The sequence below is a fragment of the Ambystoma mexicanum genome, chromosome 2p, assembly GCF_040938575.1.
Source record: "Ambystoma mexicanum isolate Mex_15411 chromosome 2p, UKY_AmexF1_1, whole genome shotgun sequence".
Lineage (NCBI taxonomy): Eukaryota > Metazoa > Chordata > Amphibia > Caudata > Ambystomatidae > Ambystoma > Ambystoma mexicanum.
In genome coordinates, this window is record NC_090923.1 from 1,433,297,751 (window position 1) to 1,433,319,237 (window position 21,487).

Consider the following 21,487-nt stretch of genomic DNA (forward strand, 5'->3'; position numbering starts at 1 on the left):
GTTGGATTGTCCCTTTCACTGGAACGAGTATCATCGGACGAACTTCCTTCATCTTCTTTCCAACGACTAGGATATTACCCGTCAAGCACCGAAAATGATGTCCTGGATATCCTGGCCCTCTGTCCTGCCTGATTTGCTATCCTTGCCCAGAAGTATTCTCTTCGTGAGTGCGTTGTTTGATCTACATCCGTTTGCCTTGTTTATGACTTATTTCATGAACCCAACTCCTGATATTGTGTTCTTTGTCTAGGTAGCTGTGTACCGACTCAATTAATCTTCTGGGCAATTCCCCTTCCAATATAGTCCCTTTGTACTATTGGGAGTTGCATTGTCTGGAAGGTTTCTACGGCTACACTACGCGATCAACTGAACCCTGGTATTACCAAGTTTGGCGTGGGTGGTTCTCACATATTCAGAAGCCATATCTCCATTATCATGGACGCTGCCGATGATCCATTGGCAGCTTTGGTTCAGTTGGTTGCTGGTTTACGCGCAGACATGACTGCGGCGCATGATGCCACCCAGCGTCGGATCGACGCCCTTCAGGCCGGTTTGCAGGCGGGTGGCGGTGTTAGCGCCCCTCCTTCTGGTTCTGCCCTTGGAGCTGGCGTTCCTCGACAAGATAATGCACCTGTATACATGACGGCCCAGTTTCCCTTGGCCTCTCCGGAACGTTTCATGGGGGATCCTAAGACGTTCCGCACTTTCATCAACCAATGTAGGCTGCATTTTTTGTGCCGTCCTACGTCTTTCCCCGATGCCACTACCAAGGCGGCGTTTGTGTTATCCTACCTTGGGGGTACGGCAGCAGTCTGGGCAAATCCATTACTGGAACAAGGGAGCCATCTATTGTACGACTGTGATGCTCTCATCTCTGCTATGTCCCGTGTCTTTGACACACGATATAAATCCCAAGCCTCGGATTTGGAACTACTCTCTTTACAACAGAAGGATTTGTCTTTGTTGTCCTACCTAGCCAAGTTTAACCAACTGGTGGTGGAGACGGATTGGCCGAGGCTAAGAAAGGGGCTCTGTTTTACAAAGGGCTTTCAGACTCTCTCAAGGATGTCTTGTCCACTGTCCCAGTGATTCCTACTGGTTTTTCGGAGTTAGTTGATCTAGTACTTCAAATTGATGCCAGGAGAGCAGAACGTAAAGGGGAAAGGAGTCTGGTTCCTTGTCCTACGCCAGTAGCTGCTGATCAAAGCCATGCTACGCCTGAACCTATGCAGATAGGTACCCTCAGGGCTCCGCTCTCGTCTGAGGAAAGAGAGAACCGTAGGAAGAACAATTTATGTTATTACTGTGGCTCCTCAGAACATTTCCTGAGACAGTGCCCCAGAAAACCACGAAAACAGGGAAACTCCAAAGCTCGGCAATAGAGAGAGCCCCTTTGTCGAGTCCCTTGAATACAGGCTCTGATCTCATGGTTTTGTTTCCCATAACGGTTGATGTTTGCGCTCCTTCCATAGTTTCTTGTACAGCGGACTCTGTATTGGATTCAGGGGCCACTGGGAATTATGCCGGCAGCCAGTTTGTTAAGAATCATGGCATTCCTCTGATTCCCAAGCCTTCTCCTGAATTGGTCAACGCCGTTGACGGCACAACCTTGTTATCTGGTCTGGTTACTGAACAAACGGTGGATCTTTTCATGACTACGTCCTCTGGGCATACCGAGACCATAACCTTTGACGTCATTACAGCACCCCAGTTTAAGTTAATCCTTGGGTTGCCCTGGCTAAGGAAACACAATCCGTTAGTGGATTGGGCTAAAGGGACGGTTTCTTTTCATTCTGAATACTGTGCTACTTCTTGTGGGTCATCAGGATCCTCATCTGTGGGACCCAGTGCACATCTCTTGGAGTCCGCTCTGGTCATTGGAGCAGTCAGGAACTCAGTGTTACCTGGGGAGTACCGAGACTATAAGGATGTATTTGACAAGAGAGGTGCTGAGATTTTACCACCACATCGACAGTATGACTGTCCCATTGATTTGGTTCCTAATGCTGTTATACCATCTGGTCGTGTCTACTCCTTAACCCACAAGGAGGATTTGGTGCTCAAGGAGTATCTGGACAAGTCTTTGGCTTCTGGCTTTATCAGGCCATCGCGTTCTCCGGCGGCATCGCCTCTTTTTTTTGTTCCAAAGAAAGAAGGCGATTTACGCCCTTGCATAGATTACCGTGCATTGAACGCTGTCACCATCCGTAATCAATACCCAATTCCACTCATCTCGGTTCTTCTAGACCAATTGGGTTCTTCTTCCATCTTCACCAAGTTGGATCTGTGGGGCGCTTATAATTTGGTCAGAATACGGAAGGGTGACGAGTGGAAGACGGCATTTAAAACCAAGTACGGCCTGTATGAGTATCTGGTCATGCCTTTTGGTTTGAGCAATGCCCCGGCTACGTTTCAGTACTTTATCAATGATGTTTTCAGTGATTTACTCGACCACTAGGTCATTGTATATCTTGATGATATCCTGATCTACTCACCGAACTTTGATACCCATGTTCAACACGTTTCCACGGTGCTACAAAGGCTCTGAGACAATCATCTCTTTGCTAAGCTAGAGAAGTGTATCTTCCATGTCCAACATGTGGAATTCCTGGGTTACGATATCACGAACCAAGGAGTCGGTATGAGCGATTCCAAAGTAAGGGCTGTTTTGGACTGGCCTGCTCCTACATCTATCAAATCCTTGCAGTCTTTTTTAGGGTTTGCAAACTTTTATAGACGTTTCATTCGCTCATTCTCTGATATTGTTGCCCCGTTGACTGCCCTTACCAGTCCTAAGAATGGGTTCAAGTGGACGGCGGAAGCACAAAGAGCTTTTGACGATCTCAAGATCGCGTTCACCTCTGCGCCAGTCCTCCAGCATCCCGATTCTATGCAACCATTCTATGTGGAGGCTGATGCCTCGGATCAAGCGGTTGGGGCGGTGTTGTCCCAGTATTGCAAGGACACAGGTTTCCTTCATCGTGTGGCGTTTCATTCCAGGAAGCTTACCAAATATGAAACAAGATACACCGTCACTGAGCGTGAATTATTGTCTGTACGTGATGCATTCAAGGTGTGGCGACATCATCTTCTGGGTACTGCTGTTCCAGTAAAAGTTTACACTGATCATCGCAATCTTCTTGCCCTGCAATCAGTGAAATGCACCACAGCCAGGCATGCCAGGTGGCATGAGTTCTTTTCACAATTCAATTTCCAGATCACATATCGTCCTGGGGTCCTACATTCCAAGGCAGACGCACTTTCTAGGAGGTATGGGGATGACGTCTCTCCCAAGGATTTTGGTGGTCTGTTGTTACCAAATCAGGTAATATGCTCCTGTACCTTGAAGACTCCATTGAAGGAATCCATTAGAGAATGGGTTTCGGGGAATCCTCCGGAGATTGAGAATTTGAATATGACCATAGTTAACTCTATGCCTTATGTTAAAGGTCGTCTGTATCTTCCAGATGTCGACTCCAGACAAACTGTCATGATCTCTGCTTCCAAAAGGTCAGGGTTTTCCCAACTCCCTTGGAAGCAGATCCATAACCCAGGTTCCGAGTGCCAACCAGTCCCAATTGGGACCTTTTGGACCCAGTCCTGGCGCCAGTGGCACCAGGCTCATAAATATGCCCAGTCCCAGCGCTGGAAGCGCCGGGCTCATAATGCTTGGGTGGACTTACCTGCAGCAGACCATGCTGCTTACTTGCCTGCCAGTTGAGCCTCTGATCCTCTTCTGTTTGGAACTACTTTTCCTGTTGGGTGGGGCAGGAGCCACTCCCTAGATTCAGAACACTGGAACTCTTCTGGAAAGCAGGAACTCTTTTCTTACCTAGGAGTGGCTGTGGAAGGAGACACCTAAGCACTACAGGAGGCTATTTAAACCACACCCGATGGATGAATCTTGCTTTGCGTTATTCTGCATCCTCTGCAGCAGAACGCTCATCGTGTCTTCTGCATCTGATCCTGGGCCTAAGGAAAAAGGCTTACCATCCTGAATCTAGTCTTCAGCAACACCTATAAAGACAAGAAAGAACAGGTTAGCATTACGGTCTTCAGTGACAGCTCTTCACTTACCTGGTCCATCGGCTGTCACCAACGCCTCGCGCTGCATTCCGGCATCTGAAAGACAAAGGCTTACCTACTCTTTGTGCGCTCCGGAGGTCTTCACACTACATTCCGCCATCTGAAAGACAAAAGCTTACCAACTCTTTGCACGCTCCGGAGGCCTTCGGCGCTGCATCCCGCATCTGAAAGACAAAACAAGGTGCGTTTAAAGACATTGGGGAACTTTAATACTCAGGTGCCATTACTCCTTTCCACATCTAACCCAGTGGGTATTCCGGCACCCTGCAGCCGCTCCGAACTTATACCTGCAAAATAAAAAGACAGTTAGAGCGCATCGTGAAGCAGGCAACAAGCGCTTACTTACGTGCTTCCCCGCGCTTCTATTCATCACACGGGCTCCATCTTCAACTCACTTCAGCCCGTCATCCGCCATCGCCGGAACCCTGCAAAACAAGAAACATCATTACTAAAGACTTTAAAGACATTAGAATTACTTGAAACTTACCGTTCGTGCAGTAAACGACGGACAGCAGTCCTCTGAAGTCAAGAGGCCTGCTCCCCTTATCCAGTGAAGAAACTGGTTACAGCACCCTGCCCCGAGGCAGATGGAGAGCACGGCGTTCACTTACCTAAGGTAAGAGCGTTAACCTTTGGGGTTCTACAGGAGAAGAGAAAGGGAAGAAGAGAGAGACATTCAATAGCCCAGTTCCTTAATCCCATATTTTCTATCTGCAGACATCGTACCCTTCGTGTCAGATATACCGTGCACAGAGGTCCAGCCCAAAGAGCCAGCCGTGTGTTGCACATCACCTGTGAAGATACGGTATACGCCCAGTCAAGACCGGCGCCTCTACGGGAATCAGGTGAGCGTTACAGAACGCAAAGCCTACCACAAAACTCCCGCCCAGGCGCTATGGAAACCTCGGATACCGACCAGCTAGCCCAGTTACTTGGGGAACTAAGGGCAGAAGTGCATGCAGTCCGTCAGGAAACGAACGCTCTAAGAAGGGAACTGATTATTTCCAAGGAGCGAACAGATGATCTCGCTAGACAATTGCTACAGTCACAAGCCGGACAGACCGCGTTACCCGCATCTGGGGGAAATCTTCCTTCTACATCCTCTATGAATCCAGTGCAGATCAACCTACCTGGGAATGTACCTCTGGCTCCGCCCGAACGATTTTCTGGTGACCCAAAGAGGTTTGCAGTATTCATCAATCAGTGCCGGTTGCATTTCTTATGCCAGCCAGCAGCCTTTCCAACTGATCTAGCTAAAGTAGCTTTCGTGCTTTCGTACCTTAGTGGCAATGCGGCAGACTGGTCGATCCCTCTAGTAAATCAAGATGATCCGGTCCTCCATGATTTTCAAGCTTTTCAGCTCAGTATGGAAAAACTGTTTGCAAGACATTCACAGGGGCAGGCCTTGGACAATGAGCTTCTTTCGTTGCGAAAAGGTAATCAAGACCTTTTGGCTTATATTGCGTCTTTCAACAGACTGATAGTGGAAACTCAATGGCCTGAGGACAAAAGGATTACGCTGTTTTATAGAGGTCTACGTGGAGAGCTCAAAGATGTGTTCGCCCAAGTAGTGAATCCCCCACAAGATTGTTCGGACTATATAGACTTAGTCGTTCAAATAGATCACAGACTGCAGAACAGGAAGGCCGATCGTTCCAAGTTTGATGCTCGAGTATTTTCCAAACCGCCAAATCCTTCCAAAGGAGTAGACTCCGGGGAACCCATGCAAATAGGGGGTCTGAAAGGTCCTCTAACACAAAAGGAGCGGGAAAGGAGAAAACAGTTGCAATTATGCCTCTATTGCGGAAACTCAGGGCACTTTCTTCGAGACTGTCCGGTGAAACCTGCCAAGAAGGCAGTAGGAGCTGCAGTTACCAAAGTTACAAACTCTGAGCAGGGAAACGACCTAGCCCGACAAGAATAGAGGTCCTCTTGCCGAGCGTGAAAACCAGTTCCGTGACCTCGCATTTCGTGATACCTATGGTCCTCATTAGCCCTGATAATCCGGATCGATTACATGCAATTGAAGCTTACGTCGACAGTGGTGCCATCGGCAATTATGTGGATCATGAAATGGTTTTGAGGATGAATCTAACTCTTTGTCCCAAGGCTGTAAAGGATGTCATTACTACGGTGGATGGTACGGAGATAGCCTCCGGGCCAGTAACGCATACCACTCAAGAGGTGACGCTAGTAAGTCAAGATGGACACCATGAGAAGATGGTGTTCGATGTGATCAAGGCCCCTCAGTTTCAGATTATTCTAGGAATACCTTGGTTAGAGAAACACAATCCTCTGATCGATTGGCGAGCAAGAACGGTCCAGTTTCCAGAATGTGTCTCTACTTGTCACCCTCCACCTGGTGTTGCACTGGCAGCAATTTCTTCAGAGACTCCCCAGTTACCTCCCGAATACCTAGAATACCAAGATGTTTTCCGGAAGGATCAGGCTAACTCTCTACCTCCTCATAGGTCTTATGACTGCCAGATAGACCTGATACCTGGATCTACTCCTCCTTGTAGTAGAATTTATGCCCTCACCGAGCCTGAGAACCTTCACCTTCGACAATACCTGGATCAATACCTGGCAAATGGGTTTATTCGTCCTTCCAAGTCCCCTGCTTCTTCAGCTTTGTTCTTCATTCCAAAAAAGGAAGGAGACCTTAGAACTTGTATAGATTATCGCTCCCTGAACCAGATCACCGTTAAGAATAGATATCCGTTACCTTTGATCCCTGAACTCCTGGACCAAGTCAGAAAAGCATGCATATATACAAAGCTGGATCTTAGAGGAGCTTACCACTTGGTACGAGTAAAAGAGGGCGATGAATGGAAGACGGCCTTCCGCACCAAGTATGGGCTATTTGAATATCAGGTCATGCCCTTCGGACTTTGCAATGCCCCGGCCGCCTTTCAATATTTTATGAACGATGTCCTCAGAGAGCTCATAGATGTGTGTGTTGTTGTTTACATTGACGACATCCTCGTTTATTCTTCATCGGAATCTGAACATCGGAAACACGTGAAAATGGTCCTCGAAAGATTGCGTCAACACAAACTTTTCGCTAAATTGGAAAAATGTGTTTTCAACGTGACTGAAGTTGAATTCTTGGGATTCATATTATCACCTGGCGGAGTGCGTATGGATTCAAAGAAGGTCGATGCAGTTCTCAAATGGCCATCACCATCCTCCGTAAAAGGTGTGCAAAGCATGTAAGGCTTCGCTAACTTTTACCGCAGGTTTATCCCCGAATTCTCTCGAATAGTCCAGCCCATCACTGCCTTGTTAAAGAAAAACAAACGATTTGAATGGTCTACCGAGGCGGAACAAGCTTTCCAGGATTTGAAGACTAAATTTATCTCTGCACCAATCCTAAAACACCCTCGCCCCGAACTCCCCTACATCGTGGAAACTGATGCTTCAAGCCTTGCCCTGGGGGCAGTTCTATCACAAAAGGACCGGGTAACCAATCAGTTGCATCCCGTGGCATTTTGGTCCCGCAAATTCTCGCCTCCTGAAATCAATTACACGATTACTGACAAGGAACTTCTGGCTATCAAGTCTGCCTTTAAGGCTTGGCGGCATTATCTGCTGGGGGCCCGACACACCGTTACTGTGATTACGGATCACCGAAACCTGCAATATTTGAAAACCGCAAAAGCCCAATCCTCTAGACAACTCCGTTGGGCATTATTCTTTGCCGAGTTTGACTTCATAATTACCTATCGACCTGGTACAAAGAACGGTAAAGCTGATGCCCTTTCTCGGATGGGAGTGGAAGAACACTTGATCAACCCTAAACCTGTACCAATCATTCCCGAACAAAGAATTCTGGGTGTAATCGCCACAGAATCCATAGAGGAAGTTAAGGATAAAGCCAGGCAACTTGTTACTCCAGCAGACATACAGAATTGGCATCTGCAGGGAAAGGACTTTGCAGTAAAGGACAACTTATTGTATTTCCAAGAACGATTATACCTACCCAGCACAGATTTACAGAAAAAAGTAATCTCGTGTTATCACGATTCTTTAGTGGAAGGACATCCCGGTATGGCCAAGACCTCAGAAAAGATCAAGCGCTAATTCTGGTGGCCGTCTTGGAAAAAAGATATCAGAGACTTTATAATGTCCTGTGGAGTATGCGCCCAAAACAAGAGTCTAAAGGAAAGACCAGCAGGCCTCTTACGCCCTATTGACATCCCACCTCGCCCTTGGCATACGCTTTCTATGGACTTCATCACCGATCTACCTCCATGCTCCGGATACAATACGATTCTAGTAATCGTGGACTTATTCTCCAAGATGGCGCATTTCATTCCGCTCAAAGGCTTGCCAACAGCAGCAACGCTGGCCCGAGAATTTCTCGAAAACATCGTCCGACTGCACGGTTTTCCTTCGGTTCTAATTCGGATCGAGGTAGTCAATTTATTTCTCATTTTTGGCGAAGTTGCTGTCGGTCGGCTCAAATTGATGTGAGACTATCGACCAGTCACCACCCTCAGACCGACGGACAAACCGAGAGGACCAATCAAACTCTGGAACAGTATTTACGCTGCATGCTGCAACAAACTGAAAAAACTTGGAAAGACATCCTTTGGATAGCCGAATATGCCTACAATAACTCTGTCCATTCGGGAACTGGGAAAACCCCGTTTTTTCTTTTGTACGGCAGTCACCCTCGAACCTCGGAGTTGGATCCCCTCCAAGATCTTGAAACACCAGCAGTAGACTACCTGCATTCTACAATCACCCAAGCCTTTAAGGAAGCTGTTTCTCACCTTCAAAGGGCTAAAGAACAATACAAGAAAGGAGCAGATCAACATCGGAAGGAAGCCCCTCAATATCAAGTAGGGGATCAAGTCTGGTTATCCACCAAATATCTACCTCTAAAAGGGCCACGCACATTCAACCCAAGATACCTTGGTCCCTATTCCATCACTACCATAGTAAACCCAGTAGCGGTCAAGTTGGACTTGCCCCCGCACATGAAGATACATCCGGTCTTCCACGTCTCTCTATTAAAACCCGTGCAACCTCAAACCCGACTGACTAAATCTCCAAAACCTATCCTAGTTGATGGAGAACTCGAGTTTGAAGTCAAAAGCATTCTGGACTCCAAGATCTCCAAATCTAAACTATTTTACCTAATTGACTGGAAAGGCTACGGCCCCCAAGAGAGATCCTGGGAACCTGCTGAATATGTCCACGCTCCTCGCCTAATCAAAAGATTTCACCGAACATTTCCTGACAAACCAAAACCCCCGGAGAAGCCCGGTTTGGGAGGGGCCTTGAGGGGGGTACTGTCATGATCTCTGCTTCCAAAAGGTCAGGGTTTTCCCAACTCCCTTGGAAGCAGATCCATAACCCAGGTTCCGAGTGCCAACCAGTCCCAATTGGGACCTTTTGGACCCAGTCCTGGCGCCAGTGGCACCAGGCTCATAAATATGCCCAGTCCCAGCGCTGGAAGCGCCGGGCTCATAATGCTTGGGTGGACTTACCTGCAGCAGACCATGCTGCTTACTTGCCTGCCAGTTGAGCCTCTGATCCTCTTCTGTTTGGAACTACTTTTCCTGTTGGGTGGGGCAGGAGCCACTCCCTAGATTCAGAACACTGGAACTCTTCTGGAAAGCAGGAACTCTTTTCTTACCTAGGCGTGGCTGTGGAAGGAGACACCTAAGCACTACAGGAGGCTATTTAAACCACACCCGATGGATGAATCTTGCTTTGCGTTATTCTGCATCCTCTGCAGCAGAACGCTCATCGTGTCTTCTGCATCTGATCCTGGGCCTAAGGAAAAAGGCTTACCATCCTGAATCTAGTCTTCAGCAACACCTATAAAGACAAGAAAGAACAGGTTACTATTACGGTCTTCAGTGACAGCTCTTCACTTACCTGGTCCATCGGCTGTCACCAACGCCTCGCGCTGCATTCCGGCATCTGAAAGACAAAGGCTTACCTACTCTTTGTGCGCTCCGGAGGTCTTCACACTGCATTCCGCCATCTGAAAGACAAAAGCTTACCAACTCTTCGCACGCTCCGGAGGCCTTCGGCGCTGCATCCCGCATCTGAAAGACAAAACAAGGTGCGTTTAAAGACATTGGGGAACTTTAATACTCAGGTGCCATTACTCCTTTCCACATCTAACCCAGTGGGTATTCCGGCACCCTGCAGCCGCTCCGAACTTATACCTGCAAAATAAAAAGACAGTTAGAGCGCATCGTGAAGCAGGCAACAAGCGCTTACTTACGTGCTTCCAGGCGCTTCTATTCATCACACGGGCTCCATCTTCAACTCACTTCAGCCCGTCATCCGCCATCGCCGGAACCCTGCAAAACAAGAAACATCATTACTAAAGACTTTAAAGACATTAGAATTACTTGAAATTTACCGTTCGTGCAGTAAACGACGGACAGCAGTCCTCTGAAGTCAAGAGGCCTGCTCCCCTTATCCAGTGAAGAAACTGGTTACAGCACCCTGCCCCGAGGCAGATGGAGAGCACGGCGTTCACTTACCTAAGGTAAGAGCGTTAACCTTTGGGGTTCTACAGGAGAAGAGAAAGGGAAGAAGAGAGAGACATTCAATAGCCCAGTTCCTTAATCCCATATTTTCTATCTGCAGACATCTTACCCTTCGTGTCAGATATACTGTGCACAGAGGTCCAGCCCAAAGAGCCAGCCGTGTGTTGCACATCACCTGTGAAGATACGGTATACGCCCAGTCAAGACCGGCGCCTCTACGGGAATCAGGTGAGCGTTACACAAACAGCTTTGAGGTGGGGTCATGATTCTTTGGTTTCAGCCCATTCTGGGGTGCGCAAAACTCTGGAACAACTCAAGAGATGGTGTTGGTGGCCTTCGATGCAGAAAGATGTCTCAGATTACATCTCTACCTGCGCTATTTGTGCCCAGTGTAAGTCTTCAACCACGAAACCCGTGGGTTTATTGTGTCCTCTTCCGGTTCCTAGCAAACCATGGACCATGATATCTATGGATTTCATCACGGAACTCCCTTCCATTCAGGGTTTTGACACCATATGGGTGATAATCGATTATTTCTCCAAACTGGCCATGTTTGTTCCATGTCAAGGTTTGCCTACGGCACCGGTTCTGGCGGATCTGTTTCTTCGCCATGTTTTCCGCCGTTTCGGCCTTCCTGATGTCATAATATCCGACAGAGGCTCGCAGTTCACCTCGCGTTTCTGGAAGCATCTTACTATGTCACTGGGTGTTGATGCGAGGTATTCCACTGCTTATCATCCGGAAACAGACGGTCAAACGGAACGATTGAATGCCACGCTTGAGCAGTATCTACGCTGTCTAACTATGCAGCATCAGGAATCCTGGTTGTCGGCGTTGGCGACTGCCGAATTTGCGTACAACAATTCTGTTCATACTTCCACAGGTACTTCTCCTTTCTTTGCCTTGTATGGTTGTCATCCCCGTTCTCTGCCATTGGATCTTCCAGTCTTGTCAGACAATCCTGCGGTCCAAGACAGTCTTAGGGATATTACTTCTCTACACCAACATGTTCATTCCCGTTTGAAGGAAGCTCAGGATCGTTCTAAGGAGTACGCCGACCGGCATAGGTCTCCTGCGCCCGATTACCACCCGGGTATGTTGGTCTGGCTTTCCACTAAACATCTCCGTATTCCTATGAGGAGTTGTTTGAAACCCAAATATGTTGGTCCTTATCCTGTCAAGGATGTAATCAATCAGTCTGCAGTGAGACTTGAACTACCGAGTACTTGGAAGATCCATCCGGTTTTTCATGTATCTCTACTGAAGCCCTGTTCGGAGGGGACCAGGCTCCCAGTTCGTCCGCCTCCGGTCAAAATACAGGGGGAGGAGGAGTATGAGGTGAAGGCTATTCTAGACACTAAGGTTTCCCGAGGTGTTCGTTATTGCCTTATTGACTGGAAGGGATATGGTCCCGAGGATCGTACTTGGGAGCCTGAATCCAATGTACATGCTCCGGTCCTCTTAGCTCGCTTCCTGGCCTCTCGGGGAGTGAGGACATCTTTGGGGGAGGATACTGTCAAGAAACCAGCGTCTGCTCCCCGTCTCATCCAGCGTTACGCCAAGACTACACATTCCACAATTCCAAAACACACGGAGCCGAAGCGTTTCCAGAGTATCAGACAACGCTGGGGGTTGCCGTGGAAACGTTGGTTGCCTGAGCACGTTCGTGCACGGTTACGTCATGGCAACTTCCCCGCAGGGTCACGTGATTAGTTTAAATCTCCACCCGGCATTCGGAACGCTGCTTCTGAATTTACTATTTTGGAGCTCTATCTGTGTTCTTGTCTGGCCTTTTGTTCTCGGATCTTGGACCCTGTTTTGTCTCACGGATTGATATCGAACTTCCCCTAAACCTTGTATTGGATCTACCTGTTTACTCGACCTCGGAACGAACGACCCTTCTTTTGCCTGGCATTTTCTAGATTTGGCGTCTCGGATTATTGCACTTCCCGGAACTCTGACCCTCGGAACATTGTTATTTGGACCTTCCAAGTTTATCAGAACTTATCACAAAAAACTCGGATTATTCACGGACATTTGTTTATTAGGCGTCCGCGTGCCGGCGGTTATAGGTTTAGGTTGGATTGTCCCTTTCACTGGAACGAGTATCATCGGACGAACTTCCTTCATCTTCTTTCCAACGACTAGGATATTACCCGTCAAGCACCGAAACTGATGTCCTGGATATCCTGGCCCTCTGTCCTGCCTGATTTGCTATCCTTGCCCAGAAGTATTCTCTTCGTGAGTACGTTGTTTGATCTACATCCGTTTGCCTTGTTTATGACTTATTTCATGAACCCAACTCCTGATATTGTGTTCTTTGTCTAGGTAGCTGTGTACCGACTCAATTAATCTTCTGGGCAATTCCCCTTCCAATATAGTCCCTTTGTACTATTGGGAGTTGCATTGTCTGGAAGGTTTCTACGGCTACACTACGCGATCAACTGAACCCTGGTATTACCAAGTTTGGCGTGGGTGGTTCTCACACAGAGTCCCTAATTGCGGGACAATCCTGCGAAATCCGGGACAATTGGCCACCCTAGCAGGCACATGTGTTTTGGGGTTTGTATTGTGCGTGGGAGGGTGCGGGGGTGGTGGTGGGGTTTGTGGGGAGGGCTAATGATATCATATTTTGGGTGCACCAGAACCATGGAAGTGGTTTAAAGTGGAATTGATACATAGCTTGAAAAAGAAGTAGCATGAAAGAAATTTTGCTGTTTTAAACTATTATTTTAGACATTTCCTTTGATCGGAGGTCGCCTGCCAGCTCCGCCCCTCTAAACCCCACCTCCTCAGACACTGCCCACCCACAAAACTCCGCCCCCATCCCGGGCCTTGTGGGATCCCCCACCAGATTTTTTCCATTTCCACCACTGGTAATAACCAACTGCAATCGGGAGATTTAAGACTGGACATTTGATAAATGAGACAAAAACAGTGATTAATCAATGAAATTCCAGCGCCTCTCGGGCCTCCCTTCATATGGCTCCCCATTATGGCCCTTCTCATTCCCTAGCAGAAAAAGCAAAGAACGGAAGAGTGACCTTATCTAGAGACGCCTCCGAGCATTGCAGCAATCAGTGCATTGGTGATATCTAGGTTAGACAAATGAAAGAGCATTTACCTAGGACTGAAAGACAAAAGACTAATACAGCAACTGGAACTAAATCAGAAGGATGCTCGCAGGCCGCTCTTATGTCCCCATGTCCCTAGGGGCACAAACCCTAAACTGGCTGCTCGCAGAGCAGAGAATAATGAATGATTCGACTATTGCGTATTATACACCACAGCACGCGCAAGAGCTTTCCTAACACAGAGCACGCAGGAGGGAATTCAGACGGCTAATGGCCGGTGCATCAACCAGGGCGACGCTATGCAAGACTGCGTCACATGGAGGACACATGCTAGCGTTGGCTGCGGTGGGCATAGACTAGACTCCAACCATCCACAATCCCGAAAGAGCCCGAGGACATGGATATTCAAGGAAACTCCCCGGCTCACGTCAGCACACACACACACAGGACACATTCTCCACTCAGACTCTGCCACGCCACACTGCAGACAAGCACCTCCATCCACAGGTGTACCCTTACTCACAAAGGATCGACGTGATGTCAACGGACTTATTAGCCTTACAGCCTCCATAGATGATCCTCGCTTATATCACGTGGTACTTTTTTTAGAATTGTATGGGGGACTACCAACTACAGCGAAATATTCCACTGAGGAATTCTGATAGACAACAGTGAAGCTGGGGTTGTTTATCATGTGACGCGTAGCCCCGAATTGGAATATTTCCCCTTGGTTGATAGTCACCCATGTACACTTTTATGTCGTCTATGCGTGTCTATTGGGCGGGCCGGCATTTCGGAGGAAAGGTAGGTTCCTCTCCATGAAGACTTCCTGTTTCGGAGGACAGGTAGGGCCCTCTCCTCGAAGACTACCTGTTTCGGAGGACAGGTAGGGTCCTTTCCTCGAAGACTTCCTGTTTCGGAGGACAGGTAGGGTCCTTTCCTCGAAGACTTCCTGTTTCGAGGGACAGGTAGGGCCCTCTCCTCGAAGACTTCCTGTTTCGGAGGACAGGTAGGGCCCTCTCCTCGAAGACTTCCTGTTTTGAGGGACAGGTAGGGCCCTCTCCTCGAAGACTTCCTGTTTCGGAGGACAGGTAGGGCCCTCTCCTCGAAGACTTCCTGTTTCGGAGGACAGGTAGGGTCCTTTCCTCGAAGACTTCCTGTTTCGAGGGACAGGTAGGGCCCTCTCCTCGAAGACTTCCTGTTTCGGAGGACAGGTAGGGCCCTCTCCTCGAAGACTTCCTGTTTCGAGGGACAGGTAGGGCCCGCTCCTCGAAGACTTCCTGTTTGGGCTGGGCCTGCATGCCAGTGGGCTGGAATTAGACTCAGGTCTGATTAGAGGCATTGGAGGGAGTGTCGAAAAGAGGCACCTGTGTGAAACCATTCCAGCACGTGTTCTTGTGCAGGGTCAGTGTGTGATGTCACTGAGGTGACATATGACTTTCATATTTTACTGCAGTGACGTAAGAGCGAGGAGTTATGACTTTTCACTTGCCGTGTATTGCATAATAGGCTCCAGTGGAATCCAGAGACAGCGAAGAATGTGCAGACGTCTGGGTTGTGTATCGTTAATGTACTTCCCCTTTTCTGCTACCCCCCTCCTTCTGTTCCTCTTCCCATCCTCCTCTACTGATGAGTCCTCAATGGCACTTTGAAATGGGTCCGACAATTTGGGCCGCTATAAAACTCCTAAATAAAAAAAGAAAAGCATTGGCAAAGCCAACAGTTTTGACTGTTGTGCGGGCATGAGATAGGAATTTACCAGGCACTGCTATATGAATTTATTCGCGCCTTGAAACACTTGTCTATAGGCACGTTATAAATGCCATATCATAATATCAATCGAAAAAGTCCAATATCATTCGATTACAGAAGAATATGAGTAGGTCTTAGGTAGGGCCTAATTCACAGAGCGTTTTCCAGTGGGGGTTTGCCATTTTAAAATGCTTATGGGAATTAGGCCCTCAGTTTTGATCCCAATTAGAAATGTTACACACCTTGGGTTCAATATCTATGCAGAGCCAAATAAGAATCGGATGATTCTCAGGTTTCTTGATAAAGTGGATCAATCCTAAGGCCAAATGGGGAAAATACACAACACATATTGCAGGGACTCCATTAACCCCCTGATAGAGTCCTACAGGGCAAAGGCGATTCCATCCATCCATCACGGCCTCGAAACAGAGTACCAGCCGTATGATATCAAGTGGTCGCTTATTGAGGGTCGCACCTGGAAGCAGGTATTTTCCAATGCCCTCACTAAGGTTGGAATTAGGTATGACCTCTTTGGAGGGGTGGTTTCGTTGGAGCATCCTCGCATTATTTGGTAAACTGCTTACACCGCCCGATGGCGCGATGCTCATAGAACGAGGTATCGCAATGGAAGAAGGGATTTCGCCCCACCCTACACAAACCTATACATTTTGCTAGCTCAGTCTTAATTGTGTGTGATCAGTGGCTGGACACCCTGATCACCAATTCAAAGATGCATTTATCATTTCTGTTTGGATCGCCACGATGAATTAAATGCGCAGTTACAAGGTTCCCTCCTCGTTTTCTGCGGTAGACAAGCACGTAGGCACTTTACCATCTTATCCTTGCCGGTTTCTGAGTGCCTACTGGCAAAATCAATTCCTGTGCTTTAGATTAAACCTATTAGGCACTAGAGAGGTGCTCCGAGTCCGTCAAAACAATGAGGCCCTACCTAAGTACTGTGAGTGATGTCTAATCAGGACGAGATGCAGTCACCAAAGCAGTGTCTAGTCTCGTGTGAAGCATTACAGGACATGAGGCTGCACGTGTGTGGCCAGTATCTTGAGCATAGTGACTGGCTGAATACAGAAGTGTTCTGACATAGAGAGTCTCGGGAGGATAGCTCAGAGGCAACGTGCTCGCCTTGGAAACAAGACAACACAGAGCAACAAAGTTTCGATTTCTGGGTCCGGGCTTAGAAACCTCCGGCTGTTTAGTGTGTTATAAATAACCAATTACAGTAGACTAGGTCAGGAGTGGATACTTTGCTGACAATAGATGTTTTAACATTTTGAAGTCAAGTGTATCTGATAAATATCAGCTGCTCATGGAATGGCTACTTAATGGCATTAACCTGTTTACAATGAGGATTTGTCTAATTGTGAATATTGCTGGATTAATGTAGTAGGAAGGTTTTTATCCTCTAATGTAGATGCTTGCTATATGTTTATAATCAGTGTCCTTGAGTTTTGCTGTATGTATTTAGTATGATCATTTTGACTATTTGTATTTATGACGTGCTCTCTACTGTTTTTCCTTGTTTTATGTGAAAGGTTGATTTTATCAACCAAACACCTAAGTGAAAAAAAGAAATAGCATTAGATTTCCTTGGCCTACTTAACTTTGATATGTGTGTTTGGCAGTTATGGATCTATGACCTAAAAGGTCTGCAACCTGAAGGACACATCAGCAAAAAGTTTCATCAGATTTTTAGAATCTTTATTTTAGAGGAAGGGATTCCGATATGGCTGCAGACACAGCAGCACGTGGGCACTTATTGTTCCTAAGAGGAGCGGGTGGTGGGTGAAGAGAAATGGGCGGGAAGCAAACCGCTGCCTTCTCTGTCAAGCAACAGCTGCATTTAGGTGGCCGTAATGTCCTTTTAGTGCGTTTCTTTCAGTCTTGGGAGCACATTTAAAACTAGATTCGTTTTTTAGGGCAAGTTTAGTTTGCATACTGGAAATTGCAAGCTTCCGGAAGGATACGGAAAATAAAGCTGCCATCGGACTCTTCACGGGAAGCATGTTACTATAACGGTTTATGTCATGTACTTTCCTTATATGACGTACATTCTTCAAAACATGTATAAAAAAACTGTCTTCTTTTATATCATTTCTTTTTTAAATGATGTATTTATTTATTTTAACCTGTAAGAAAAAACAATACAGGGGCACAAGAGTCGGCATTTTTAAAACTTGACTAGCAGAATTCAACCACAGCCGCCCCGGCACAGTTTGTTTTCCTATTTCCAGTACTGTAAAGCAGGGAATTTGGGAGGCATTCTATCATCCTTGATAATCCACTGGGGGGCGATACAGGCTAAGAAACCAAACATTAAATGGAGACGGCAGGTTTGATTAATTCGGGATACGGAATTGAAACGTCGCGACAAAACGTTCTTCATGAATGTTTTTCAATTGTGGTCTTGCCTAAGCCAGAATGCCAAAAAGAAATGTCTATTTTCTCAATGAAATGCTGTTGGTGAAATGTTTTCCCTTTCATACGTAATTGTTTGGGGTTTTCCGCGATTTGCTTTCTTTTAAGGTCTTTTTTAGTATAGATCTTTAGTGATGCACCAATCAGAAGAGGCCAACATCCTGGGGAAATATTTACCCTTGTAAGTGAATTTGTATTTACCCTGAAATGGGCTGCCATTCTGAGTTTAATAAGCTGGTGTGACCCGGAAGCCATTGCGTGGGACTTGTGGGTAACATCGATTTTAGCAACCTCCGAGGGCGTTCAACCAAAGCCGCGTTGGGACCATATTTATGGCGAAAGGCGCTATAACAAATGACAAAATGAATGAATAATTAAAAAAGAAAGAAAGAAAAGAATGCAATTAGGGTTAAAGGTTTGTGGGAGGCCGTAGTCAATGCGCCAGTTGTTATTTCTGGTGTGCTGTACCTTTCTGCACTAATGATACAGGCCCCTATGCATGCAATGGCAGCAACAGGCATTTAGAAGCAGTACCGTGGCATATGATGCCATTAACTGACAAATGTTGTGAGTATATGAGCATATCATGGAAATACCTGAAAATGGCGTTAGTTCCAGGGTCTTATAGTGCCAATACCCGACAAATGATGTGAATTCTATATTTTGACGGCAGAAAAATCAAAACCATTCGCTTTTTCAAAGCTTTTTTTTGTCGATGCTAGACCCCCTAGAGCCGCCCCATGTTAGAGGCCGCAAACCTGGCTAGGGTAGGGCTGAACGTACCTCCGGCTGCTGTCTGTCGCCTCTTTCCCTCGTGTCTGTAGTTCCAGATTGTCCCCAGGTTGTTGGGGACAGTCAAATGTTCCAAAAATTGGGTTTCTGTTCTCTGGGTAGCAGCGCACGAGCACCTTTTCAGGCCGCTACTGCTCTGAGGAGAAAAGAATGTTCGCGCTGGGTCCGCGTCGTGCCATCGCGTAGTGATGCAGATTGTACGCCCACGTGTGTTGGGCGAGCGCTACGGCGGCAATCCCGCCTCGTCGCCAGTTGTTGTATGTGGCCCCACGGCCCTGGCAGGCATACGCACACGCATTTGCACAGTGAGGACACGGGACGCGATGTTGCTCGCTGCGCGTCCCGGCGGCAACTGCAGGACGGATGCAGTTTATTCCAACAGCGCATGCGCGGGTCACAACGAGGCCCGCGCATGCGCGCTACCACAAACTGGGACATCACATGCCCCACACCACCCCCTGCTTGGAAAGAATGGCCACAAAGACTCCAGTTCCCAGATCCATTCTTTCTGCTGGTGGAGCTTTGCCCTGCATTATCAGAGAGTGTTACAAGCTGGTACTAAGTGTGAGACATGATATAATATGATATGATGTGGCATTTATAACGCGACTGTACATAGGTGGTTCTCGGCGCGACAAGACAAGGAGCGAGAAACAAGGGAGGAGGAAATAAGGATCTTAGTAGGCCTTGTGTCAGTCAAATCACGCAAGTGCAGGGAAGAAGTGCATGGGGGAGGGGAAGGTGCATTTAACTCACAAGTGCAGCCAGCGGGTGGCTCATAAGTGTAGGATGGGGCCTCCGTTTTGAAACATGCCATACCAAGGACAACGCAGACACCCTAGACAACGGAGACGTTAGGTTTGATACCAGACACCAACATTTTGCCTATTTTTAACTTGGCGAAAGTTAATCTAACATCATCTCAAATCTCCATTCTGTTGAAAGGTTTATCATCTGTACCTGCCACTCTGTACCTACCACCAATACAGATTGGTACAAAGCGGAAGAGGAAATGCAACGTTTCTTCTGCACGTTAAGACTCCAAGTATTTTTTAAAGAAAATAACGAGCGAGAGAACGAACCCGATACTGGACTGCATCCACAATTGTACTTTACTCCCACGGACAGTCAAATTCCGAATGGCATACTAACCTTTGAACGATGTGTTCTGAACGACATGAAACAGAAGAATTGGAAGAAAACCAGAACACGTCAGAACTTGACCCTGAATGAAAGAAAGGCTTTGAAACTTCTTTCAGACAGTCGGGAAACTTTTGAGGAACTACTATTTGATTCTAATCATCAATTCCTGGTAACCACAGATATAAAATCCTTGTACACGTCAATTCCACAAGAAGCAGCAATAGAATGTATATATGAGCACTTGATTACTAACAACATTCAATCCCGTGTTCCATCAGAGTTTATCATAGAAATCATGACTTTAGCCCTTTGTAAAAACGTTTTTATCTTCGATAACCAGTTTTACTTACAAATTAAAGGAACTGTAATGGGCACTACATTCGCCCCGAACCTGGCTATTTTTTTTGTTCATGGCATCCTTTGAAGAGAAATATATATACAGCCAGCTCAATCCCTGGCTATCCAATATACAACAATGGTGTTGCTACATAGACAACATCATATTCCTATGGGCAGTTGATGAGGCATCACTTAATTCTTTTTTTTTACGTGGCTAAACACATGTGATAATAACATTCAATTCACGATTGAGTACAATAAAACCTCTGTACACTTTCTGGATCTTCAAATTAGCTGCCAGGAAGGTAGACCTGTGTGTAATCTCTTTAGGAAACCGACAGACCGCAATACCTTGCTGCACTACACCAGCAATCACCCCAGCCACATCAAACAAAATCTTCCATATGCCAATTTTTGAGGGTTCGGAGGAACTGTTCTTCCCTTGAGGACTATTATACCAATGCCACTCACTTAAGTGACAGACTCCGCAAAAGAGGCTACCCCAAGAAACTTATCTCAACCTCCAGGAAAAGAGCGAGATTCACAAATCGTGACTCCCTGCTCGTACCTCAAGATTCTCAACACCAGGAGGAACCAGATAGAGTTACATGTGTGATTACACATGGTCCCAACACTCTTGAGATTAAGAAAAAGGTACAGAGACATTGGCCAATAATCAGACTGCAACTACCAGATGAACCCATACCACGGTTCACATTCAAGAGAGCACAGAACATAAAAGAATACCTAGTCCGCTCACAGTTTGCCCGAGAAGCCCCTCGGTCTGGGCTTTGGAACCTTCGGAAGGTTACTGGACACTACCCTTGTGGTTCGTGCTCCGTATGTAAATTTACCAAGAAACTTCAAACTTTCAATATTGGAGAGAAGTGCTGGACCCTTAAACACCAGTCAAACTGCAAAACCAGCCAAGTGGTGTACTGTGTGGAGTGTCCATGTGGCCTACGCTATGTGGGCCAAACAATGCGGAGCATTGGGATCCGAATTTCAGAACACCGCTCAAGGATCCGGTTTAAGAATCCAACAGCCCCTTTGGTGGCACACTAGCTTACTAACCACCACACACCTAATGATATACTGTGGTGGGTCCTGGAAAAAGTCCAGACGGGCCCTAATAAACAGGGTAGACTGCTGGACTTCAAAAACAGGTGGATCCATAGAATGGACACCTTTGAACATGGATTGAATGAACAATCCTTCCTTTAAACGTGATTCATGGACAGCCCTATCAGACATCAATTTTTCTTTTCGGTGACCATGCTGTTTTATTGACATCTGGATTTCAGAATGCCCTATTCAGAACAGCGGCTTTGCCCTAGATGATCTGATGAC